Below are 27,532 nucleotides of genomic sequence, written 5' to 3'. Positions count from 1 at the left end.
TTGCAGTTTGTCCCCGGCCCTGGTTGGTCGTGCAGGTGGCAGCCACTCGATGTGTCCCTTTCATGTCGATGTTTCTCTCTCTCTCTCTCTCTCTCTTCCTTTCCCTCCCTCCCACTCTAGCTGTACAAAATATGGAAAAATGTCCTCGGGTGAGGATAAAAAAAAATAAATAAAAATAATAATAATAACTCCTCTCATTCCAAATGCTAGACACTAAGAGCATGTAGGGTCTCAGTGGCTAAGAAAGAGACCAAAAAAAACCAAAAGCCTATGCTATTGTGTAAGCAGAGATGAGACGGCTGGTTACTCATTTATTGTCTCTTAGCTCCAAATTCACCATTAAGTACTCAGCTCAGTAATGCTAAAAACAGAAGTCTAGAAAACATTTTTCTCTTTTTGCCAGCCAGCTGCCTAATACTGCCAATAAGGGCACTAAAAGGAGAAACCTGCTTTTACCTGTCAGTACAGCCCCAGCATAGGTCCTCAATCCCAGCAACAGCAGTTGGTGACAGCCACCAATGTTTTCGGGCACTCTCAGAAGCACCCCTCAGGAGTATCAGCAACATCCAGCAACATCCAGGCAGAAACGGCTCTAGAGGTTTTGAGCCCCAACTCTACTCCAACCTCTTCTTTGATCCCCTAGCCCTATAGGTGGTTGCTGCTTTCTGCAATTATTGTCTATGTCACTCCAGTGTTCCCCTTGTGCCTTTTCAGCCCTCCAACACCTATATAACCCATTGCCTATACTAAATTTTCTTGGTATATCCAATGTGGATTGTTTCCCTGTCCAGAGTCTAATTGATATATCATGGCTAGATGAAATAAAATTTATCATGACGTTGATCACTTTGGAAAACTATTTTTCCAAAACATGATTGTCCATGAAAAAATATTTACTGCCACTTCCCAAAAATAAGTGCAAGATGGGAAATAGATGCAAGCAGTACAGGGAAAGAATGAAGAGGGAACACAACCTGAGCAAGTAATATATTGAAATAAATACCATGGTAGAAAACACATTTTTAGCCCCCAAAAACATAAAGAAAAGGCCAACAAAGTATGCAACAAATATGTTTCCCTCTTAAATAATAAAAAATCAGAGTTTGAAAAGTGGAAGAAACTTTATTCTTCTGCCTCTGCCATCGTTCAGTTGTGTTAAAGCAGTTTTTTATTGAGTTTAAGTTACTGTACTTTCACCTTAACCCATAAGAGCTATTAAAGTGAATGCTGGAGACAGAAAGATTTGGGGGCTAAAATACCAATGCAAAGATAAACTGAAATGTAGTATTTTGAACATCTAAGTTTAAAATGATGACCTGAAGCAATTCATTGATCTTTGGGTGAAGTTTTATGTAAATACTCTAAGAAAGCTGAGGTCCGCCCTGACCGGTTTGGCTCAGCGGTTGGAGCATCAGACTATGGACCAAAGAGTCTCAGGTTCAATTCCTGTCAAGGGCATGTACCTCTGCTGCGGTTTAGACCCCGGCCCTGGTCAGGGTTGTGCAGGAGGCAGGCAATCAATATGTCTCTCTCACATCCATCTTTCTCTCTTTCTCTCTCTCTCCTTCCTCCCAACCACCTCCTCCCATCTAAGGATAAATGAAAAATATCCTCAGGTTAAGATTTTTTAAAAAAAGGAAGCTCCTCTCTCCTTTCCCCCCTCTCCTCCTCTTCCACACCTCTGCCCCCTCTTCCTCTTCCTCTTCTTCCTCCTCCTCACCGCCTCTCCCTCCACCTCTCTCCTCCCAACCCTTTGTGTCCCCTTCCTTTCTCCCAGCATCTCTCCTCTTCCTCTTTCTACCTCTCCCTTTATACACAACTTCTCTCTTTCCCCTTTCTTCCTCCAGAAACTAAAGGTACCATCTCCAGGTCTTTAAGCCTCAAAAAATAAAGAAAGAAAGGAAGAAAGGAAGAAAGAAAGAAAGAGAGAGAGAAAGCGCGAGCACGCGCGAAAGCTGAGGTCTATATGAAGAAGCACTGTAGGGATACAACTTGCTTTCCCAAAGAGTGAGGTAAGACTTTCCAGGAAGCCAACATGGACAAAACCCCAAAGAACAGTGTTCTTATGAGGCAAAACGATTGTTAAAAAACACAGAAGCTGCCCTGGCTGGCTTGGTTCAGCAGTTAGAGCCTCAGCCCACAGAATGAAGGGTCTCAAATTCTATTCCAGTCAAGGACACAAACCTGGGTTACAGAGATTTGATCCCTGGCCTGGTCAGAGTCATGCAGGAGTCAACCAGTCAATGTGTCTCTCTCACATCGATGTTTCTTTCTCTGTCTCTCTCCCTCCCTCCCTCCCTTTCACTCTCTCTAAAAATCAGTGGAAAAGATATATTCTCAGGTAAGGATTAACAACAAAAAAACACAGAAGCTGAGAATTTCTGATATGACTCTTTCCTTAACTAGTTTGACCCATACCAAAACTTCTTGCAAATTTCCATCAGGTTTTAATTATTCATATTAGTTATGTAAATTATTTGTAGTTCTCTTTTTCTTATAGTTAGCACCAGAAAATCACTCTCATTACCTCTCACCCTAGCTTCATAATAGTATATTCTCAATCTGCCTTCCTTTCTTACCTATTCGAAGAGACATTATCTGAATAATAAAATAAAATGATATATTTATGAATAAAAATATACCTCAAGTGATATTTACTAAATACTGACTGAATGTATAAATACCATCACCCCTATGACCCTCATAACATAGAAAAATCAAATTTATTATACATCATGTGTAAAAATTTAAATGGAAAAATTTTACCACTTCCATCACCAATAAAATAGAAAGCTTACTATATCAAAGAAAAGTAGCTGTTTAAAAATCACTAAAATCATTTCTTCATCATAAGGAAGAATAAATTAAAAAGGTGATTCGCGAACTTCATAGTGAATGAGAATTATGCATTAAGCTAGTAAAATTGTACAATCTGAGTCCCATGACCAGAGACTCTAAATTCATAAAATCTGAATTCCGGAGGATAAACCCAAAACTCTACATTTTAACAAGCTTCCTAAGTGATTACCATGAAGGTGATCCTTGAACTAAACTTGAATGTACCTATATACTTCACCTTCAAACTGTCAACTTTCCAGTATGTCCTTTAAGTCGCATCAGAATTTGCAATCCTATCTCTCATCTTAACAACCTCAGCTTTTTTCTTTTTTGATTTTTTTTTTTTAGAGAGAGAGGAAAGGAGAGAGAAACATCGGTGGGAGAGAAACACTGACTGGCTGCCCGAAACCCGGGTAACAAGCCTGCAACCTGGGCATGTGTCCTGACTGGGAATCGAACCAGGACCTCTCAGTCAGTGGGACGATACTCAATCCACTGAGCCACACCAGCTGGTCTCAGCTTTTTATTAAACTACATGATTGGAACTAACACAGAAAAAAATAATAGCAACCAGTTATTGAGCTATATTACTATAAGCCATACACTTGACATAATCTATAATATACATAAGAATTAAATGATATACTGCATGTAAAGTACATAACACAATGTCTGGCTAAAATAAATAAATGTTCAATAAAAGTAGCTATTAGCTGAAAACTAACATCCACACAAAAACCTGCACATAGATGTTTATTCATAACTGCCAAAAACATGGAAGCAACCAAAATGTCCTCCAGTAGGTGAATAAATAAATAAAGTTTGGTATATCAAGACAATGGAATATGATTCAGTGCTAAAAATTAATGAGCTATCAAGACATGAAAAGATATGGAGGAAACTTAGAGTCAAAGAAGTCAATCTGAAAAGGCTACATACTATGATTCCAACTGAAAAGGCAGAAGTATGGAGACAGTAAAAAGATCAGGGGTTCTCCAGGGCTGGAAGCTGAGGGCTGGGAAGGAATGAGAAACAGGCATAGAGGATTTTTTGGGCAGTGGAAATACTCTGTATGGTATTGCAATGATGGATACATGTCATTATACATTTGTCCAAACCCATAGAATGTACAAGACCAAGAGTGAACCCAAAGGTAAACTATGGACTTGGAGTGACTATGATGAGTCAATGCAGATTCATCAATTGTAACAAATACACTACTCTGGTGAAAATGCTGATAATGTAGGAAACTATGCATGTGTGGGAACAGGATTTATTTGTGAAATCTCTGTACCTTCCTCTCAGTGTTGTTGTGAACATAAAACTGTTCTAAAAAACGAAAATCTTTATTACAGAAAAACAACAACAACAGTAAGCTTAAATTATCCCTATTAATAGGGTTATTATTTTTGTGGAGGTCTTCATAATGACCCTAAGAAGTGGTTGCTATTATTTCCAAGTTTCAGTTGAGGAAATCGAAGTTTAGTAACTTGCCATGGGATTAGTTAAGGAGCAAAGAGAGACAGTATTGAAAATAATTCATGTAACTCAAAAACTTGAACTCTTTGACTTAGGCTAACTCTCTGAAGCAGCATGGCAACTGTACAAAACTATTCCACAGGCATAACCACCCTTTACAAGAATTGTCCTGAGTCATCCCCAGGTCAGCAATGTGTTAGGCACACTCTCACAAATGTTCCTAAATGACTAAGAATTAAAAGACAGGCATAAGATTATGATGGGTGGCCAATCACAGGTAATTACAATAGCCAAAATTATGAATAGGTTAATAAAGAAACTAATTTGTGTTAAGGAATATTCTAATAAATATAATACTTAATATTTAAAGACTAATGTTTACAGAGACTCTAGAATTATAAATTAGTAATAACTGCATGACACAGGTCAATATGACTATTAACCTTCCAGCATAAAATATGAACAAACAAGTTAATGGAATCTAGTCTAAAGTCATTCAATGTTAGCTGTTTAACTCAAAGACATTACAAACTCAGTCTTATGACTCTCCACATCTAAGGACTGTGAGTCTTAGTTAAGAGTCTAAGAAGCCACAAGGAGAGTCAAATTCAAAATTACTAAGAGACTTCTGCCCGGCCAGTGTAGCTCAGTTGGCTGAGTGTCGACCTATGCACTAAGAGCCCACCGATTTGATTCCCAGTCAGGGCACATGCCCAGGTTGTGGGCCAAATCCCCAGTGGGGGGTATACAGGAGGCAGTCAGTCAATGTTCTCTCTCATCAATGTTTCTATCTCTCTCTCCCTCTCTAAAAATCCATAAAGAAAAAAAATTTTTTAAAAACACAGCTAAGAGACTTCTATATTTCATCCACACAAATATGAATATAATAAATATGAAATTCAAAGTTCTCTAACATGATGTTTCCTACCCAAATTTTGTAAAATCTGACTATGTTCCTAATGACTATTTTGCGTATAAATCATTAATTTTTTTTTTAAAACACCCTGTAGCCCAGCTGGTGTGGCTCAGTGATTGAGCATCAACCCATGCACCAAGAGGTTACCAGTTCGATTCCCGGTCAGGGCACATGCCCAGGTTGTGGGCCAGATCCCCAGTCGGGGGCATGCAGGAGGCAGCCAATCGATGTTTTCACTCATCGATGTTTCTGTCACTCTCTCTCTCTCTCTCCCCCTCTCTCTTCCTCTTTCTCTCTAAAATTAATGAAGAAAAAATAAATAAATAAATATTTAAAAAATAAAATAAAAAATACCCTGTAAATTTCCTCAAAACATGGCTTTTACCTCATCTCAGTTTCCTCCCAAGTGGCTATTGTTTTCTTTCTTCCAAGCATATTTCTAGTTTGCCCGTTCCCACCATCCATCCCCAAAATAATAAGCACTGGTCTTCATAAACCTCCCTTACCCCAACTTAAACCAAGACCACATTCACAACAAACAAAATGCATCTGGTCATGGCAAAAAGATTATATTCATATACTGATATCAGCATATCACTAAAACTACAAATTCAGAAAATGGAAATTACTGATGATAAAAGTACATTCTATTCTGTACTGAGTAGAACTTATATCTTAACCTGGTATCTCTCAACAAGTTAATACAAGTCCTACAGTCATTATTTAGTTTTATAAATTGTACAATTATACAGATAACTCTCTAGAAAGATATTTTATTTTATTTATTTATTTATTTTTATCCTCACCCGAGGACATCTTTCCATTTTTTGTACAGATAGAATGGGAGGGAGAGAGAGGAAGGGAGAGAGAGTGAGAAACATCGACGTGAAGGGACACATCGAGCGGCTGCCACCCACACGACCAACCAGGGCCGAGGACAAACTGCAACCGAAGTACGTGCCCTTAGCGGGAACCGAACCCGGGTCTCTCCGGACCGCAGGCCGACGCTCTAACCACTGAGCCAAACTGGCCAGGGCTCTAGAAAGATATTTTAATTAAATGCATTAAAATTAGGCTCTTAGACAAATAAAATTATATGTAATATATAACAGTGTACAAATATAATTCAGCAAAGACTCCTATTTGTTCACTCTCTCCTTAAAGAAAATAAAATCTTCAATACCTGTCCCATGAAAACCAGCATGTATTGCCCAAGAAACCCCAGTACAGTAGGAGGAAGTCAAAGTGAAAACATAAGAGCACTTCCTTCTGCAGAAGATCTGTTCATTAAATAGGTATCTGTACATATCTCTATTACCTAAATATTTATAAAAAATGCATGTCATACTTTTAGTTAGAAAAGATTTATCGTCATTTTTTGATGTGATAAGTTTATTAGGTTGCTTTTGATTTTGAGGAAAAAGCAGATTTTAGAAATTTCTGCCTGAGGACTAACCTTAAATATATTAAATCCCACAAAAAGTAAATCAATGACATTGTGAAGGGTTCCAGACAAAGTCACAGAATCCCTGAACCAACAAACAGCATGTTTCAAGAGTAAAAACTGTGTGCTTCTCCTGAGCTCTGTCTACAGAAAAAGCACTATCCCTCTAACTAAACAACACCCATAGAACCTCAAACAGAGGAAGCCTAAACATTTGGTAAATCTTTCCTCACCCCTTCTTACTAAGTATAAAATATATATTCCCCTTCTGAGCAGATTTTCTGGACACAACTGAAAATTGATGCCGTTCGGCCCCAGACTGCCCCTTCGCTCATTGTTTGCTATACACAGAGGGAGAATAAGCCATGTATTTGTAATTCAATCACAAATTTTTAATGAACACAGCCACAACATCTACCTTTTTTTTTCTAAATGTTATATAAATGCACTGTCCAATAAGGTAGTTAGTAGACAAATATGGCCATTAAGCACGTAAAGTATGGTCAGCTTAAACTGAGAAATGTTATAAATGTAAAATATATACCAATTTATTAAGGAATAAAAGAATGTAAAATATTTCATTGATATTTTTATATTAATTACATGTTCAAATAATATATGTATTATTTTGTTAACTCTCACCAGAGGATATCTTTCCATTGACATTTTTAGATAGAGTGGAAGGGAGGGATGAAGGGAGAGAGAGAAAGAGAGAAACATCAATGTGAGAGGTACACACCAATTGGTTGCCTCCCACATGACCCCAACCGGAGCTGGGGATCAAACCTGCAACCCAGGTATGGGCCCTTGACCAGGAATCAAACCTGTGACTCTACGGTCCAAGGGCTGATGCTCTAACCACTGAGCCAAACAAACCAGGGTTCAAATAATATTTTTATCATATTAGGTTTAAAAATATATATTATTAAAACTAATTTCACCTGTTCTTACTACCTTATTTAATGTGGCTACCAGAAAATTTATAATTACATGCATGGTTCACATTTACTTTCTACTAGACAGGGCTAGTCTGTAAACTAGTGATCATATGCTCTTACTAAACTATTCATATATCAAGCTTTCATGCTTATACCATCATAAAATCTACTCATTACGATAGCCTAGCCAAACTTCCCCTCTCCCTTGATTTGCAACATAAATTATATTGTTTCCTTCCTTTCTGATACCTTCATTCATTATTAAAATGTTGAATAAATTTTATTGTATATCTATCTTGTCCTCCACTACCCCACCCCACCCAGGTTACTGGCCTTAAAATATTCACCTTTTATCTCTAATGGCAATCACACTTAGAGAAGGGGAGGAAGAGAATTTTTCCCAAAAGAGCCTCCAGATTATCTCTAAGAAGCAATATGTGGTAGTGTAAAGGGTTTGGTCTCTAGAATCAAACAGCCTTACCATGAACACAGCCTCCCACTACGCAAAGCACTATTGCTCAGTTCCCTACTCTGTAACAAAAGTAAATACTATTAAGTTATCACTTGATATTAAATTAATATTTCATTTAACTAATATTTAATATTAAAATATAAATACCATAGGTTGTTGTGATATAGTATAAGAAAAGCACTTAGAACAGCTCCTGGGACTTCAGTGTTAATATTAGCTATCATTGTTACCATTATTTCCTTTTTTGTCCTGCTTCCTGAACCTATCAGTCTCCTCTTTGTGTTCCTGGACACCCTATCAACAGGTTCTCTCCTCAGTCAAGCCTGTGGCATATTCATTAAAATGTGAAGAAAACAGAATAGCAGTTGGGAGGTGGGGGTCATTTGGGGCTGGCAAAAACAAAAAACTCTAAACACAAGACCCCGTAAGAATGTTTACTGCCTCATAAACAGAAAAATTCCTTGCTATGAGAAATAGTCAAGCCAATTCAGGACCCTGTAAGAGGTATCTTTAAGGGGGTTGGAGTAAATGTTCCTAAAGCTCCCTTTTAGTCCTCTAGAGCCCCTATCAAGGTATCTAAACCAGTTGTCAAAATCTGGAATATATCTCATATATAATACTCATCAAATCTAAAAATTACACATTCTTTGTGGCAATTTGACTTAGCTACTAACTCTTTATTATACATATAAAAAGTCAACCATCTCCTATCTATGGCTATTGGAAAGCCCAAGTTTAGACTTTCATTATATGGCAACCCAAATTTTAAAAATCTGTCCACTCACACCTGAAACTAATGTAGTATTGTATGACAACTATATTTTCTTCATCATCATCACCATCTTAATCATCATCACCATCATCGTCCGTTTGGGGGGAAAAAATCTGTCCACTCTTACCTAAAAGCTCAAAAAGCAGGAAATGTAGCCCTGGCCAGTTTGGCTCAGTGGTTAGAGCATCGGCCTGTGGTCCAGAGAGACCCGGGTTCAGTTCCCATTAAAGGTATGTACCTCAGTTGCAGTTTGCCCCCGGCCTGGTTTGTCGTGCAGTGGGCAGCCACTCAATATGTCCCTTTCATGCTGACGTTTTTCTCTCTCTCTCTTTCTCTCTCTCCCTCTCTCTCCCTCCCACTCTATCTGAACAAAAAATGGAAGAAAAAGGTCCTCTGGTGAGGATTAAAAAAAAAAAAAAGCAGGAAATGTATATGAAAAGATCAAAATGCTCACTTTGTCACTTGTGGCATACCAAGTCTCATGAACTTACAGCAGATTCAGGTGGGTAACTCTTTAACTAAAGCCAAAATCTAGGTCAACTGAACCTCGCAATATCCTTTTCATATTCTGTCATATGTTATACACATTTGTACTATATATTTTATTTCCTTCTTCTCCAGATTAGATAGAAAGTATCCTAAAGACAAGGACTATATATCCTCCTGAATTCAAAAATTTACAACACTAATTCTGACATACTGGATACCCAAATATCTGTCATGCTAAATTGAATCTGTACTTATAAAAACAATGCTATTTACTTTGTGGAAGTCCTCAGTTTTTAAAACATTTTTATGTGATTTCATTTTATTGTTCCAACAATTCTGTAGTCACATCAGAGACATAGTCTCATTTTTTGTGAAGTAACCGAAGCTCAGAAGTCTAAGTCCCTAGTCCAAAACTATTCTCCTTTGTATGTCTTCAAAGGCAAACTTTTAGTGCTAGACCATGCTGGTCATAAGTGTCAAAGCCAGAGCTGCACGGCACCACATCACACCACACCACATTTCAGCCCTTCCCAGAGAGATTCAGTAGGGGAAGGAAGAAGATGAAAGAAAGGGCAACAAGTTTTGATGATGAGAAAAGTGTATGTTCAGTCCCTAAATAACATTAAATAGCTTTTCACATTTCATTTTTCCTATCTTATTAAACTCTCAAGTTTCTATTTTCCTTCCTAAAACTTTGTCTCTGTTACATTTCTTTTTTTTTTTTTTTTATCCTCACCTGAGGACATTTTTCCATTTTTTGTTCAGACAGAGTGGGAGGGAGAGAGAAGAAGAGAGAGAGAGAGAGAGAGAGAAACATTGACATGAAAGGGACACACAGAGTGGCTGCCACCTGCACGACCAACCAGGGCCAGGGACAAACTGCAACCGAGGTATGTGCCCTTAGTGGGAACCGAACCCGGGTCTCTCTGGACCGCTGGCCGACGCTCTTAACCGCTGAGCCAAACCGGCCTGGGCTTGTCTCTGTTACATTTCTTTATTCTCATATAATTAGCTGTATCTTCATCATCAAAATTATATTCTCTATCTGAAATTTTACCTGCTATCTTCCCTCATATCTATAAGCCAATCTATGTTTTAAAAGTTATGCAATTTTGCCCTGGCCAGTGTCGCTCAGTTGGTTGAGCTTTGTCCCATGCACCGAAAGGTCACTGGTTTGATTCCCGATCAGGGCACATAACCAGGTTTCAGGTTCGATTCCCTGTCAGGGTGCATGCAGGAGGCAACCAATTGATGTTTCTCTCTCACATAAATGTTTCTCTCTCTCTTCACCCCTCTCCCTTTCTCTCTCTCTAAAAGTCAATAAAATTATATTTTAAAAAAAATTTTAAGATGAGTAATTTTCAGCACCAAATATGCCACACAACAATGCCAAAAGTACAATGTACCAAATTCACCCACAACTTGTTTTATCCAGCCCCTTACAAAACTATTATATAGGAAGCAAAACATTTTTCATTATATGCACTGCATATTGTACATAGTAAGTAGTCAGAAAATGTTTGTTAACTAATACACAATTCAACAAGGTTTAGATTCACTTGGCCTTTCTACTCCACTGGTACATACATATGTAGCTTCAAACACAAAATTATTCATTTCTCAAAATAGTAACATATAATTAAAACAGGTAAGTGCTGTGCATAAAGTGTACTAACCTGAACTTGTTCAATTAATCAATAAAGGCAATAGAGCACTTTATCTCGTGTCATGGGTGATCTCTGAGCAAAAGCAACAACCTGGAATAAAAGAAAAATAGATAAAATTCAGCTCTACTTAAATTCCAGTTAGTCTTATTATGGTTGTTGTTTTTTTAATCTCTTTTTTCTTTCCTTACATAGCCAGTCATGACATGTAAAATGTACATTCAATTTTTCTGCAAGCAGTGCTTTTCAAATCCTAATAAGGAATGAATGGGTTTTCATTTTGCAAATTACACTTAAATTTAGTAACATTCGGTGTCTTAATCTGTTTCATAGTTCATCTTAATATAAGTCAACACCTATAAAACTTGCTTTGTGAATACAAAATTCTTTAATTTGGTCTACTTTTTAAAAACAGGGCAATCTGAAATGTCTATTTTCACCTTAATGCTAAAAATCTATATCCCCATACTCCTATTAGCTGTGCAACCTAATTTCTGACTATCTTCTATACAAACTTCCATTAAAGTGAATTTAATTTGCTTGCTTTCCACAGAACAACTTTGTCATTCTCAGCTGTCACCCTGTAACACACCATTCCTTCTTTTTAGAACAGGGATTTTTTTCTCCTTTATCCTCTCTGTCAATCAATGTACATCAGTCAAGTCAACTTCCTCAAATCCAGCCCCTCCATTCCTCTTTGAGAGATGATATAATCATTCTGTATTCCATTAATCCTTGCTAGAATATTCTGCTACCTTACATATGTGTTATCTCTTTTCATATTCTGATTAGAGGCCCTATCTCCTACTTCTTTTCTTGCTGCCTCTCCATCATCTAGGACCATGTTTGACACCAAGAAGTAATCATTATGATTGACCGACAAGTGAAATGGTCTTAACTTCCTAACTCTACCTTCCACAAAGCTGGCTAGACATATCAAGTATATAATATCCATCAACAAATTTTATCTAGGCATCTCATATTTACTATCGCCTAGCCAAATAATATTAAAGTGGAGTATCTCTAACTAAGACAAACTTTTCTCACAAACCATTTTCAGTGTTCAAGATCAGGAACAGTATTCTTTTTAATTGTGCTTAGCTTGTTAACCTGAAAATGGACTATAAACATATTATACTAGTTAAACTCTTATATTTATATCATCAGGTTCATAAAAGAACAATTACCAAATTCATTTACATTCTAAGGTTTCTACTTCACTTTCATTTGAAATAACTTTGTAGCTCAACATTGGCCATTGATAAGTTACATCTGAATTTCAGAAGTATATATGCATTTCAAAAGTTTACTATTTCATAACAGGAAATAAAATTTTAGCTGATAACCCCATAAAGTAAGACTTCTTGCCAAAGCAAACATTGCTATATAAAATAATTTGAAAAATAAAAAGCATAGTATTTTATTATTCATTGTTTTTATTTCCTACTTGAGCTTTCATTAATATATAAGACTTAATAAATGCTTTTTATGGGCATTATAAAAATGGAAAAAATTAAAATAAGCCATCCTCAATTAACACAGCCAAGGAAATATAAAAATATATTACCATACCTATTTACTATGAGCCTTTTTAAACATAATTCTATGCTGTAACTCAGTAAATGATCATTTTTATGCATGTCAAATTGCTAAAGAACTAACTGTAAGGAATTAAGGATCTAATGGTATGCTACTGAGTGTTTAATGTGTACCAAATGCCTTGACTAAGCACTTTCAATCATTTAAATAACATAACCACCCTGTAATTATCATCTCCATTTTACAGTTGAAGAAACAAATTCAGTTAATAAATGGTAGGATTAGAATTTGAACTCAGATCTGACTCCAAAACCATAATTTTTTCCACTCTACCAAGTTACAAGCTAGACTAAAAGTTAGTTTTCAATCATTCATTAACAAAATATCAGAAATAGTATCATTCAGTCTCAATTATACAAAAATGTAAATTATCTGTAATACATGGCCTAACCCAAAACTCAGATATATAATCCCTGATGGTTACAAGCTAGTAAATGTACTGAACATTTCATGCTTGGCACAGATGCTTGGCATCTGACAAGCAATGAGGACCTCATATACAAATAAATAGGCAGGCCACCATGAATGAACAGGCTATCCCAAAACCTATTCAGAATTCAGAATGTGCTTACCTTTTATATAAAAACAATACTAAAAATGATTAATTCAATTCCCAGGTCAGCCCACATTTAAATAGTAATTCTTCAACTATATCTTGCTACTGTTTATAAATATAGAAAAATATATACATGTGTGTATGTCCATGGGTGGTGGTGGTGGTGGTGGTGGTGGTGGTGGGCGGGGATTAATATTCTGAGTTCCAATGTGATCTCAGGAATTCATCTGTCTCCCTGTTTGTCAGTGACAGCAGAGATGTCTCTGATACACAAGGTAGCATGGCAGCCTTGCAAAGGCAGGTATTCAGCAAAGATAAGATGAATTAACAATACCTGTTGGAAAATCTGGTGACATAAGAGAAAGCATTCTTCTAGATAGGAATCATTCACTTCTTGGGCAATTTTTATTCTATAGAGTACTTCAATCAAAAACTAACTGCATTATAAGTTAATTTGGTACGCTGTAGAAAGCACATCTTTACTTTCCTTATTGTCTATTTCTACTTGAGCATAAAACTATAAATACAGCCCTGGCCAGTTTGGCTCAGAGGTTAGAGCGTCCATTCGATGTGTCCCTTTCACGTCAATGTTTCTCTCTCTCTCTTCCTCTCTCTCCCTCCCACTCTATCTGAACAAAAAAATGGAAGTGTCCTCAGGTGAGGATTAAAAAAAACAAACTATAAATACAATGCTTAATAGCCAATTTGGCAATAGCCATGTACCAGCCACTATGTTGATTATTAAATCATTCAACCTTAAACAGGCCTTATAACCTTATAACAAGCCTATGAGCTTGTTATTAACCCATTTAACTGATAGAGAAATAGAAATTTAGTAAAGTAACTTCTCTCTTCAAGGTCACACAACTAATGTGTAATAGAATAAGGTCTGCTATCAAAGACCATGATATCATTTACTTTACTACATTTACTGAACACCTAGCATCCCAGGCATAGGAGGGGGAAGGGGTACCAAGTCATAAGCCTTACTTAACCTAAAGATATTCATATCCTAACATCCATTCAACAAATGTGTTCCAGATACTGTTTTAGGCTGAATCAAAGTTGTTTGTACTAATGGACCTGAATTGAGGCTTTCCTCAAATAATATTAACTTTACTACATAATAATCTCCATTGCCAAGGTTTTTTGGAGAAATCGCTGATTCCACAGAACCATCAGAAAATTACAAAATAAGCCTGGAATAAGATATCACACCAGAAGCAAGAAAGCAATCAAACAGTACCAGAGTCATGTAAAAGGATTCAGAAACCTCTTAAAGAGACTCCCACTGGTCAAAGATAGAACAATTTGAGCTTCATTAACCATATTAATTGTAATGGATTAAAATCTAAATATGTCTAAATTTATGAGTGCATAATGATCTTTTTTAAAAAAACAAAAACATTTTCAAGTTCTTAGGAAACAAATTTACTATCTTGAAAACTGGTAAATACAATAAATTTTTTTAATAAAAAAAGAAAGAAAACTGGTAAGTAAAGAATTAAGCATGTGTCCTGTTTGTCCTTTTAAATTGTACTGATCAATAACAAAATAGCAGAAGAGGAGAGTATTCTATGGAAGTATCATAAAGAAAAGAAAAATTATTTAGAATATCACCACTTTGCAACCCCCAATGAATTATTGGATCTAGGCATTAAATATCATTAACTCCTAACATCACACACACACACACACACACACACACACACACAAAGACTCATGATGCAGATATCAAGTGCCTCCTGACACACACACAACACCACCACCTACATACAGTCTTGCCAAAAAAATCACACCTGATTCTTTCTGATCAAGCCTCTGGATCCTCAGGAAAATCTGCCGGACACACAGAGAACAGAGTGACATGCTGAATTACACCATTCGTATGTGGTCAGCAGAATCCAAACTGTAAGAAATTCTACAAGTCAAACAGTCCAGGGTATAATAGCTAAACTGTAGAGGGGGGAGGGGTTGAGAAGGGGGACCTACAGATTAAAAAGCTCAAAAACATTACAAATTCAAAAAGAAAATAGAGTAGATTAAATTACAGTGTCCAGAGATACACACTATGATGAAACTACGGATTACTATAGAAATCAAAATAATGTTACTACTGGGGAAGGAAGTAGTTATGATTGGGACAGAGTACCTGGAAAGTTGCTGGGGCAGCTGGCAAAGTTCTACATATATATATCAATTATATGTGTGTGTGTGTGTGTGTGTGTGTATACACATACACATATATATATACATACACACACACACACACATATACGTACATATATATGTGTGTGTGTGTGTATGTGCCATGACCAGGAATTGAACCAGCAACCTCTTGGTGCATGGGACGCTGCCCAATCACTGAACCATATAGACAGGGCAAGTTCTACTTCTTGACCTGGATGGTAGTTATAGTTGTGTTCACTTTATAATACATTAAATACATTTGTTTTGTGTGGTTTTCTAAATCTGTGCTTTATTTTATAATAAAATGTATTTTAAAGAAAGGAGAGAGAGAGAGAGGGAATTCTGAGTCTAAAAAACATAGTGGAAACTCCAGCTCTACCACATTCTTGTGTGATCCTAAGCAAGACATCTAATACCTCGATGCTTCAGGTTCTTCATGTGTCTAAGATAGGGAAAATACTACTTAACCATACTGTGAGCAAAGTTTAAATGTTTAGCAAGGTACCCACTAGACAATATTATTTCACTACCACCCAAATTCTTTGTCTAGAATGATTATAGTACTAATTATTTTAATATAAAAGATTTTCTGCAATATCACTCACTCTACATGTAAATCCTTGAAAGTTAAAAAAGATTGCCCAGCCAGTGTGGCTCAATAGATTGAGTGTCCTTCCATGGACTGAGAGGTCCTGGTTCCATTCCCAGTCAGGGCACATGCCCCAGTTGCCGGCTCAATCCCCAGTAGGGACATGTAGGGGACATGCAGGAAGCAGCCAATTGATGTTTCTATCTCTCGCTCCCCTCTACAAAAATCAATAAAAACTTATTTTTTACAAAAAAGATTAGCCCTGGCCAGTTTGGCTCAGCAGGTGGAGCGTCAGCCCACAGACCAATGAGTCACAGATCCAATTCTGGTCAAGGGCACATACCTCGATTGCATTTCTTCCCTGGCCCTGGTCAGGGTCATGTGGGAGGCAACCACTCGATGTGTCCCTCACCACTAGATGTGAGCCTCTCATGTCGAGGTTTCTCTCTCTCTCCTTCTCTCTCCCTCTCTTTCCCTCTCTCTCCCTCCCTCCCACTCTATCTGAAGATAAATGGAAAAATATTCTCGGGTGAGGATTAAAAAAAATCTAATAGAGAAAACATCACAAAGTATTTACATAAGATTATTTAGCCAACAGATAGACAAAATATGCCTTAAAAAGCAGCCACACATATGCATTTGGTTTTACTTTTTTAATTAATATTCAGTAAACTGACTTTTGGGGAAGGGGGGTAGTATACAGTTCAATGAATTTCGACACATGTATAAATTTGTGTAACCACGGCCATACTCAGGATACAGAATGGTTACAATCACACCAAAAACTCCCTTGTGCTATCTCATGCTATCTCTATTGCCCACCCTCTCTGCATGGATAACCTCTGAACCACTGATTTGTTCTCCATCACTATAGGTTTGCATTTTCGAGAATATCATATAAATGGAATCATGAGACTGGTTTCTTTCACTAAGCAAAATGTCTTTTAGATTCATCCAAGTTGTTGCATATAACAACAGTTGGTTCCTTTTTATTACTGAGAGTATCCATTATACAGTGTATCTATTCACACATTAACATTGTGATCGCTTCCAGTTTTTGACAATTATGAATAGAGCTGCTTGCTATAAACATGCAGGTACTAGTCTTTGAGGTAACACAGTCCCATTTCTCTTGGGCAAATACCTACAAGTGGGATTTCTGGGTTTTATGCTAAATGTGTTTAACTATAAGACACTGCCAAACTGTTATCCAAAGTAGCTATACTATTTCACATTCCCATCAGCAATGTGTAAGTTTCAGTAGCTCCGCCTGCTTGTCAGTTTGGTATTGTCAAAGTTTTTTGTTCAATTGTTTTTGTTTTACTATTCTAATAGGTATGTAGTGGTATCTCTGTGTTGTTGTTTTTTAAAATATGTTTTTATTGTTTTTTTAGAGAGAGAGGAAGGGAGAGATAGAAACATCGATGTGAGAGAAACATCAATCAGCTGACTCCTGCATGGCCCCCTACTGAGGCACACTAGCTGGTCTCTCTTTGTGGTTTAAACTGGTGTTTCCCTAAAGGCTAATGATGTAGATATACTCAAGTGTTTTTTTTTTACTATTTTACTTAATTCAACTTGTTAAAGTACTATGTTTAATATTTTAGCACTCAGCCTGTTACCAGAATGAAATAGTTTTATAAACTAAACTAAGCTTGATGTCTTTTCAGAATCATTTACAACATTGAAGATTTCAAATTGGCTTCACAAGCAATAACAGAAAGTTTATGCAAACATTTTCAATTCACTGGGTATAAAATATATTCAAATAAATTCAACTTGCATTAAATTGAGTTTTTGTAGCTATTTAATAAAAATTGAGAAAATTAAATAGCTTCTTTTTCAACTTCCTTCTGCTTATCTTTCCAGAGCTCCTTCTGTAAAATAAACCTAAGTGTAAAATTATCACTCAGTATTTACTGAGTGCTTTCTTTATGTTAGGCAATATGCTAGACTATACAAATATTACTAAGTCAAATGACCCCGTCCTCAGTTTATAGTATTCATCATTTTTTTAAATTAACTACTTTCTTATTTTTTTAAGTAGCCTTTCTCTTAGAACAGTTTCAGATTTAAAGAAAAATTCAGAAGATAGCACAGAGTTCCAATATACCACCCTCCCATTAGTTCCCTATTATTAACATCTTACATTAATATGATATATTTGTAAAATTAATAAACCAATACTAATATATTATTAACTAAAGCTCATAGTTTATTCATATTTCCTTAGTTTTTACCTAACACCCTATTTCTGTTCTAGGATCCTATCCAGAATACCACATTATATTTAGTTGTCATGTCTCCTTAGGTTCCTCCTGGCTATGACAGTTTTTCAGACTTGCCTTTTCTTTAATGACTTGACAGTTTTCAAGAGCACCAAGTAGGTATTTTATAAGATGCCATACTATACCATACTCATTTTGAAACTTAAAACATTTTACTCATTAAACAAATCTCATTGTGAACCAAAGCTTGGTTCAAATTTTTTAATTATTTATCAACATATATGTATATTTCTCTATAAATATATGAAAATAGGAAATGGTCACTATTTTAGTACTATAAACTACAATTAAACTAATACCTATATTTCAACAATTCTGATCTCTTCTAATTCCATATATCGAGGAAGGAAGGAAATAAATTACAAAAAATTCTAAAGAAATTAGTTACCTGTCAATTTATTTTAGCTCTTTAAAAAATATATTGCCACTTATCCAAGATATCATCTAAATAAGAAACTAACTACTAAAAATTTGTGTAAAATAAATTTCTTTTTTATAATTTGCTTATATTTATTCATTTTTCCCTCTTTTATTTAAGTGGCAGGTATGATTTTGATTATATTATAAAATACAATTCTAGTTCTGTGACCTTGGCTCTAAAATAATTGCTACAAAATTCCATTGTTATAAATTACTGCATAAGCAAGTTTCTCCTCAATGTCACTTAGGTCAAGGGTACTTCTGATCTACAACCAGTGAGATAACTGGACTATAGTGATTTGGTATATAACAAACTCTAATGCTTGTGACTTGCATACCAGCCACAGATGTCATAAAATCTAAGAGTTTAAAAAAAAAAAAAAAAAACTTAAATCACCAGAGAAGTTATGTTTTTCCCAGCAAGAGGGACTCTGGGTGGATGCATCTTAAGGTGATTGTTGGGACAATTTACTTAGGACAAAAAAGGTCATTGATAAGCTTGGTAAATTGGGTCTTATCAAGGGGAAATAATACAAATCAAATGTGTTGCAGCAAGTGCTAATTATTGCAAATCTAACTAAATTCTAACTGAAGTAAAATTTTATTTCTTCAACAAGTCGAAAGCATGGGACCTAATGTAATCTGATTAACCAATGTCACCCCAATAAATTTAATTATAAAAAAAAAAGAAAAGAAAAGAATGGGGGACAAAAGAGGGGAGAGGACTATTCTAGACTAAAAGAAACTTAAAACAGTTCTGGTCAGTTTGGCTCAGCGGTTGGAGCGTCGGTCCACCGACCAATAAGTTCCGGGTTCAATTCCAGTCAAGGGCACGTACCTCAGTTGTGGTTCATCCGGGCCCTGGTTGGGTCATGCAGGAGGCAACCAGTCAATGTGTCTCTGTCACATCGCTGTTTCCCTCTCTCTGTCTCTCTTTTTCTCTCTCTTCCTCCCTCCCACTCTATCTGATGATAAGGAAAAAGGAAGGAAGGAAGGAAGGAAGGAAGGAAGGAAGGAAGGAAGGAAGGAAGGAAGGAAGGAAGGAAAAGAAATAAATCAATCCTCGGGTGAAGGTTTCAAACAAAAAGAAACTTAAAACAGATATTACACAACTAATTATAGTGAGTAGACCTTTTGGGGTCTTCACTCAAACAATCCAAATGTAAAATGACCTATTGTACGTAACTAGGGAATTTAATATGAACTGAGTATTAGTTAATTTTAAGGAATTACAGCTAATTTTTAGGTATGATAATGGCATTATGGTTATGCTACAAAAAAATATTAAGTTTCAATCTCAAGTATTTATGGATAAAATAGCATTTCTGGAATTTTCTTGAAAATACATCAACAAAAAAACTAGTGAGGAAGGATAGAGGTGAAAGTCAAGTGATCATACATGGGGATTCAATGTACTCTCTATTTGTGTGTTTAAAATTTAAAGTAGAGTGAGTAAATAAGTAAAACTTTGGTGCCTAGTAATTAAAATGTCTTCCCTTCTTTAGTTACCGGTGGCCATATGACCAGGACCTAGTACAGTGCATTTAGTAATTGCTCAATAAACATGCTGAACAAATTACTAAGCTGCATAATCAAAGAGGAGAATAGTTAGATCTATGAAATTCAAAGAAGGCAACATACATTAAGGCATAATAAAGTATGCCTCTCTGTCAAGCCTGGGCAGCAGTACTGACAACAAGTTTAGGAAATTGCCCAGGATAGGAGCAAGAATTTCAAAGACAAAAGAAAAGCTATCTAAAAAAACTCTCTCTAAAGGAGCAGGCAGCCCTTGCAGGTGTGGCTCAGTTGGTTGAGCATCGTCTTGTGCACCCAAAAGTCACAGATTCAATACCTTGTCAGGGCACATGACCAGGTTTTGGGTTCAGTTCCCAGACAGGGTGCATACGGGAGGCAAACAATTAGTGTTTCCCTCTCACATCGAGGTTTCTCTCTCCCTCTCCCTTCCTCTCTCTAAAATCAATAAAAACATATTCTTTAAAATATAAAGGAGTACGAAAAGTTCAGAAGTACAGGGGAAGGTTGGCTAAGGGCAGAAGAAAAGAAAAGTTGGTGTCCTGTGGGGGAAATTGGAATACTTTAGAAGATAGTTTATTCTCAAGAGTACGATATCCTTAGGACGATACCCAGCAAGATAATTTCTTTCTGACTTCATTGCCTTCTCCTTTCTCTGTACTACAATCTAGATATTTCTTCATCCATTATATTTAAACCAGTATGACACTACTAAAAGTATTTTGTTCACTCTTTATAAATATTCTATGAACAACAAAGATTTTAGAAAAAATCTCTAGTTCTAATTTAAAAAAGTAAATGATGCTGCTTAAGATACCACGGATGATTATGCCACAAAATAATCTTTGCATTAGGAAAGAAACATAAATATTAATTATAAAAAACAATATTATTAATGGTAGAGGGAGAAAAGTGTTATAAGTACCAATCAAATTCTATTACTTACCACCCACATTTGAAAGGACCAGTATAGCCATTGGTTCATAACTTTTCTATATAGTATTTCTATAATAAAATCATTTTCTATTTATAAAGAGGTTCAAGAGCAGAACCAGAGTGCTCAGCATTTACATGATGGTTTCTTAGTACTATGAGGTTGTTGTGCATGTTTTTGGTTAAAAGGGTCCGGTTTTTTTTTTCCCCCTTTAAAAATCCTCTGCATCCATAAAAAACAAACTAACTAACTAAAAAAACTTGTAGTTTCCTTTTTTTTTCCATGAAATACTCTAGTTTACCAAATGAGTAATTTGCTTGAATAACTAAGACAATACGAATTTTGTACCAGACAAGAACTTCCTTCAAAATGACAAAGAACATGGTTTCCAATACCTTTAAATTTTAAAATATGTATTTTTTATTTGTATTAAGAAATATGGCTTTAAAGAAACTTCTGATCCTTCATTTGACCATCTGGTTCAAGTACTTGAAATTATGTCTCAATTACTAATTACCAGAAGTTACTAGAAAAGAGATTATTATCCCAGCTGAGGCACAATGCCCATTTTCTGAAAAAAAAAAAAAAAAAAAGACTGGATTGTTTCCCTCCATCTCTATTTCTGCTTCTCTCTGAGTATTAGTATGATTTAAAACGTTTTGATTCTAAAGCTTTCCTACATCATTACAACCTTGAGACTAGAGAGGACCTCTTTCCCTGATAGGTGGACAGAACTAGTATTTGCTCACCTCACATAACCATCCTTGATTCCATAACTGTGATGGTAATAAGCTTCCATTTAAACCATGTGAGTAAAGTACTGGTAGGACAGATTCTCCAAAAGAGGCAGGTAAAAAGGGGGATGTTAGTGATCTGGACATAATCACTGGAGGAATTGTCAGTAGCCAATAAACCACTGGGGAAAATTTAATAGCTACGCATTATTTTTTTTTAGAAATTATATATTTTTTGCCCTGGCCAGTTTTCTCAGTGGTTAGAGCACTGTCCCATGGACTGAAGGGTCTTGGTTCAGATTCCCAATCAAGGGCACGTACTTGGGTTGTAGGTTCAATCCCTGGCCCCAGTCTGGGTCATGTGGAAGGCAAACAATCAATGTGTCTCACACTGATGTTTCTTTCTCTCTCTCCCCCTTCCTCCCTCCCTTCCACTCACTATAAAAATCAATAGAAAAATATCCTCAGGTGAGGATTAACAAAAAAAGAAAAAAATAAATTATATCTTTTTCATTAGGAAATAAAATATCAGTAACTGCACTTACATATTCTTTTATTTCTGTCTAAAAGATTTCTTTAAAGTAATTAAAATTTCAGAAACTACATAAATAGCCTTTATAGCAGCTTCTAATTGCAATGTTGCGTCTGTTAACAAATATTATAGAAAATGTTAGGAGCACAGACTATTTAGAGGTGGAAAGTGAAATGACACCTAAAGTTCCACCACAGACCAGGAAGCAGAAGAAAGGGAGCTGCTGCCTTAGAATGGAGGGGAGGAGAGGGAGGAGTCGATTCAGCTATACGTAACAGACAAAGACAAAACTGTGGCTTCAACAGAAAAAAGTTTATTTCTCTCTGACATAAAATAATCTGAAAATAGGCAATCTAGGGCTTGTTCTACCATGCCATCCACAAACAGTGTCCTTCCGCTCTCCACTCATTCCACCATCCCTGTCCTCATGGTCTCTGTTGGCAGCTGGAGAAAAAGATAAGAAGGGTTCACCTCTCCATTTAAGTAGAACTTTGGGAAGGATCACCCACTTTCACTTACATATCATTGATCAGAACTTCTTCACAAGGTGATACCTGGCTGCAAGGGAACCTTAGAAAATCAGTCTTTCATGAAGTGGAGAAAGTGCCCACCAAATATCTAGGTTTTAACTTTAGAAAAAGAATCTGCCATTGTAGATCAAAGGCAAGGAAAGACAGATGAAGACAGGAGATGTAAATAAAACTTTCCTTCTTTAATCTCGAGCTACAAACTGGGTAGAATTAAATTGTTTTAATGTTTTTATTGATTTTTTTTTAGAGAGAAAGACAGAAAGACCCATCAGCCGCTTCCTGCCTGCCCCCCACTGGGGATAGAGCCTGCAACCCAGGCATGTGCCCTGACCAGGAATGGAACCAGGATTTCTCAATCCATAGGATGATGCTCAATCCACTGACCCACACTGGCTAGGCTAGAATTAAATATTTTTTATGTATTATCTGAGAGAGGAGAAGAAATGGAGAAAGAAGAGAAGGACCTTTAATTCTACTACTTAGACTACTTCTTACTCCTCCCCACATTATTACAAAACTAAAAGTCCATTTGAGAAATAACAAAAGTGTGATCCAAAAATGCAAGTCAAAATAATATGGCTCAAAGTTGTGCAACCTCCTTACTATATACAGATATGAAACCAATATATTTAACAAACAGAAAATACCAACGCAGAGAGACAGTTTAAAACCAAACAAAATCACACCATCACACTTCTACAGGTAAGACTTTTAAATTACTTTCCAAGTCCAGAAACAGCCTAAACCACTCCTCTCCATACCCACTCCATTGTTTGGTAAACCTCTCTCCTCATATCCATAAAGCAGATCTAATCTGCCTGGTTCTCCTTCTTTACTGTTTTAAGGATTTTACTGTAATTGCCATGAAGTCACAAGAAGAATCATCATGAAGAAGTTATAAAGTCTTAAAAAATCTTACAAGGAGAACCGAAAAATGGCGGCGGAGTGAACGGAGCTACACAGACCGTCTCCCAGAACCAAACTGAAATTACAACTATAACACAGACAAATCGACGGGAAAAACCAACAGAAAAGCAGCTTGCGAGGACCATACAACGAGGGACACTGACTCCATCCCGGTAGGCTTGCGAAGGCGCGAGACGGGGCTGGGAGCCCACGGTCGGCAGCTCGGCAGCGGCCTCAGCTGGGAGCAGCGCCCTCGGGTTACACTCCCAGGCGGCCCCACAGCGCAGAGCCGGACAGAGGCTGAAACAGCCACAGCCACTCACCTTGGGCTCCGGCGGAGGGAGGGCAGACTGGACTGGAACTGTGTCAGGACACTCGGGGTTTGGAGGGCGCTCAGAGCTTTGGCTGAGTGCAGCCACTCAGGACGGTGGCCACATTGCTCCTTCCCAGGGCTCTGGGGAGAGGCAGCAGCCCCTCCCTCGGAGATCCAACCCCACCCTGTGGGCCATTGAAGTGCTAATTGAGGCTCACTAACGACCAGCATCTGCCCCACCCTCGTGAAAGCCCCTTGGCTGAGCACCAGAGGGAGTTTTTCGATCAACTGACAACCCAAAACTCATCAATTAACCTAGACTGCTAGCCTCCAGGCAAAAAGCCAGAGGATAACAGTACGTTTCCTGGGCTGGCAACTTTAACCAGGAAAGTAAGACTTGACAGTGGTGTTCAACGCGGGTCCTCCCTCGCTCATCTAAACACAGGAGAGGGAGCCACAAACAGCAGAACACCAACACCCACAGGGAGAACTTGACAGGCTCCAAAGCCCACAGTGATAGCTAAAATGGTGAAACACAGAAACAGAAGCCAAATGAAAGAGCAAGACACCTCCACAGAAGATGAGATCAATGTGGAGCAATTAGGCATGTTAACAGAGCTAGAATTCAGAGCCATGATCTTGAGGAAGCTGAACAGCATGAGTAAGGATATAGAGACACTGAAAATAAGCCAAATGGAAATTAAAAACCAACAAGAAGAGATAAAAAATGACATATCCGAAATGAAAAACACATTGGAAGGTTTAAAAAGCAGAGTAGGGGAAGCTGAGGACCGGATCAGTGAATTAGAAGACAGGGTAGAAAAAATCAACCAATCAGAAAAACAAAAGGAAAAAACTATTAAAAAACAGGAAGACAGCTTAAGAGAACTATGGGACAACTGGAAACGTAATAATATTCGCATCATAGGAGTCCCCGAAGAAGAAGAAAAGGAGCAAGGGATAGAGAATATATTCAAAAAAATAGTGAGAGAAAACTTCCCTAATTTAGTGAAGGAAGAAGGCATTCAAGATCAAGAAGCACAGAGAGTCCCAAGTAAGAAGAACCCAAACAGGCCCACACCAAGACACATAGTAATTAAAATGCCACAAATTAAAGACAAAGAGAGAATCCTAAAAGCAGCAAGAGATAAGCAACAGGTTACCTACAAAGGGAACCCCATAAGGCTCTCAGCTGACTTCTCACAAGAAACACTACAGGCCAGAAGGGAATGGCATGAGGTAATCAAGGTCATGAAAAACAAGAATCTGAATCCAAGACTACTACTCTACCCAGCAAGGCTATCATTCAAAATAGAAGATCAAATAAAGAGCTTCCCAGACAAAAAAAAGCTAAGGGAATACATTAGCACCAAACCAGCACTGCAAGAAATGTTAAAAGGACTGCTGTAATTAGCAGTAGAAATGGGAAGAAAAATAGAACCACACTAAACAAAAATGGCAATAAATAAGTACATATCAATAATCACCTTAAACGTAAATGGATTGAATGCTCCCATAAAGAGACACAGAGTAGCTGATTGGATAAGAAAGCATGACTCATCTATATGTTGTTTACAAGAGACCCACCTCTCAACAAAAGACTCACATCGGTTGAAAGTGAAGGGATGGAAAAAAATTTTCCAAGCAAATGGAAAGCAAAAAAAAGCTGGGGTAGCAATTCTCATATCTGATAAAATAGATTTCAAAATGAAGACCATAACTAGAGACAAAGACGGCCACTACATAATATTGAAAGGATCTATCCAACAGGAAGATATAACCTTGATAAACATATATGCACCCAATATAGGAGCACCAAAATATATTAAAAATCTTCTGGAGGACTTCCAAGGAGAAATCGACAACAATACAATCATAGCAGGGGACTTCAACACCCCGTTGACAGCACTGGATAGATCCTCTAGGCAAAAAATTAGCAAGGAAACAGAGACTCTAAATGAAGCACTAGACCAAATGGATTTAATAGACATCTACAGAGAATTACACCCCAAAACTACAGAATACACATTCTTCTCAAGTGCACATGGGACATTCTCAAAGATAGACCACATGATAGGACACAAACTAAATCTCTACAAGTTCAAGAAGATTGAAATCATATCAAGCATCTTCTCAGATCACAATGGCATGAAACTAGAAATCAATTGCAACAAGAACATGCAAAGACATTTCAACACATGGAGGCTAAATAGCATGTTATTAAACAATGAATGGGTCACCGAGGAGATCAAGGAAGAAATTAAAAACTTCCTGGAAACCAATGAAAATGAACACACAACAACACAAAATCTATGGGATGCAGCGAAAGCAGTTCTGAGAGGGAAGTTCATAGCACTACAGGCCTACCTCAAAAAACAAGAAAAATTTCTAATTGACTGTCTAACCTCACAACTTAAAGAATTAGAAAGCAAACAAAAAGAAAACCCCAGAGCAAGTAGAAGGAAGGAAATAGTAAAGATCAGAGCAGAAATAAATGACATAGAGACCAAAAAAACAATTCAAAGGATCAATGAAACAAAGAGCTGGTTTTTCGAAAAGATAAACAAGATAGATGGACCCTTAGCTAGACTCACCAAGAAACAAAGAGAGAGAACCCAAATACACAAAATCAGAAATGAAAGAGGAGATGTAACAACCAACACCACGGAAATACAAAAGATCGTTAACAACTAATATGAACAACTACATGGCAACAAATTCGACAATCTCAACGAAATGGACAAATTTCTAGAAACACACAGTCTCCCAAAACTATTCCCGGAAGAGATAGAAAAGTTGAACAGACCAATAACAACTAAGGAAATTGAAGAGGTAATCAAGACTCTCCCAGCAAACAAAAGCCCAGGCCCAGATGGTTTCACGGGGGAGTTTTACCGAACATTCAAAAAAGAACTAACACCCATTCTCCTCAAACTATTTCAAAAAATTCAAGAAGAAGGAAGACTTCCAAACACGTTCTATGAGGCCAGCATAATTCTAATTCCAAAACCAGAAAAAGACACTACGAAGAAAGAAAACTACAGGCCAATATCCCTGATGAACATAGACGCCAAAATCCTCAACAAAATACTAGCAAATCGGATCCAGAAATACATCAAAAAAATTATTCACCATGACCAAGTGGGATTCATTCCAGGGATGCTAGGCTGGTACAATATTCGCAAATCAATAAACGTGATATACCACATAAACAAAATGAAGAATAAAAACCACATGATCATATCAATAGATGCTGAAAAAGCATTCGACAAAATCCAGCATCCATTTCTGATAAAAACGCTCAGCAATGTAGGAATAGAGGGATCATATCTCAACATAATAAAGGCCATATATGAAAGACCTACAGCCAACATCATACTCAATGGACAGAAACTA

General features: G+C 36.9%; 1 protein-coding gene across 15 annotated transcripts in view; it reads right to left on the bottom strand.

Moving 5' to 3' along the window:
- Window positions 1–27,532, bottom strand: part of FUT8 (fucosyltransferase 8) — a 232,076-nt gene that overhangs the window by 176,693 nt on the left and 27,851 nt on the right. For 9 of the 15 annotated variants that reach the window (XM_036277553.1, XM_036277619.1, XM_036277527.1 and 6 more), the window contains exon 2: window positions 11,025–11,105. The exons of 2 other annotated variants lie outside the window; for them this stretch is intronic. The gene's annotated coding sequence lies outside the window, so the exon portion shown is untranslated. Of the gene's footprint in view, window positions 1–11,024; window positions 11,106–13,300; window positions 13,318–13,501; window positions 13,517–14,966; window positions 15,005–21,870; window positions 21,894–27,532 lie in introns of those variants that run through there. 4 more of the 15 variants (XM_036277597.1, XM_036277544.1, XM_036277603.1 and 1 more) reach the window with 4 other exon arrangements.

The sequence above is a fragment of the Molossus molossus genome, unplaced genomic scaffold, assembly GCF_014108415.1.
Source record: "Molossus molossus isolate mMolMol1 unplaced genomic scaffold, mMolMol1.p scaffold_m16_p_1, whole genome shotgun sequence".
Lineage (NCBI taxonomy): Eukaryota > Metazoa > Chordata > Mammalia > Chiroptera > Molossidae > Molossus > Molossus molossus.
Note: the sequence above shows the minus strand (reverse complement) of the source record. Positions and strands in the feature narration are given on the sequence as shown.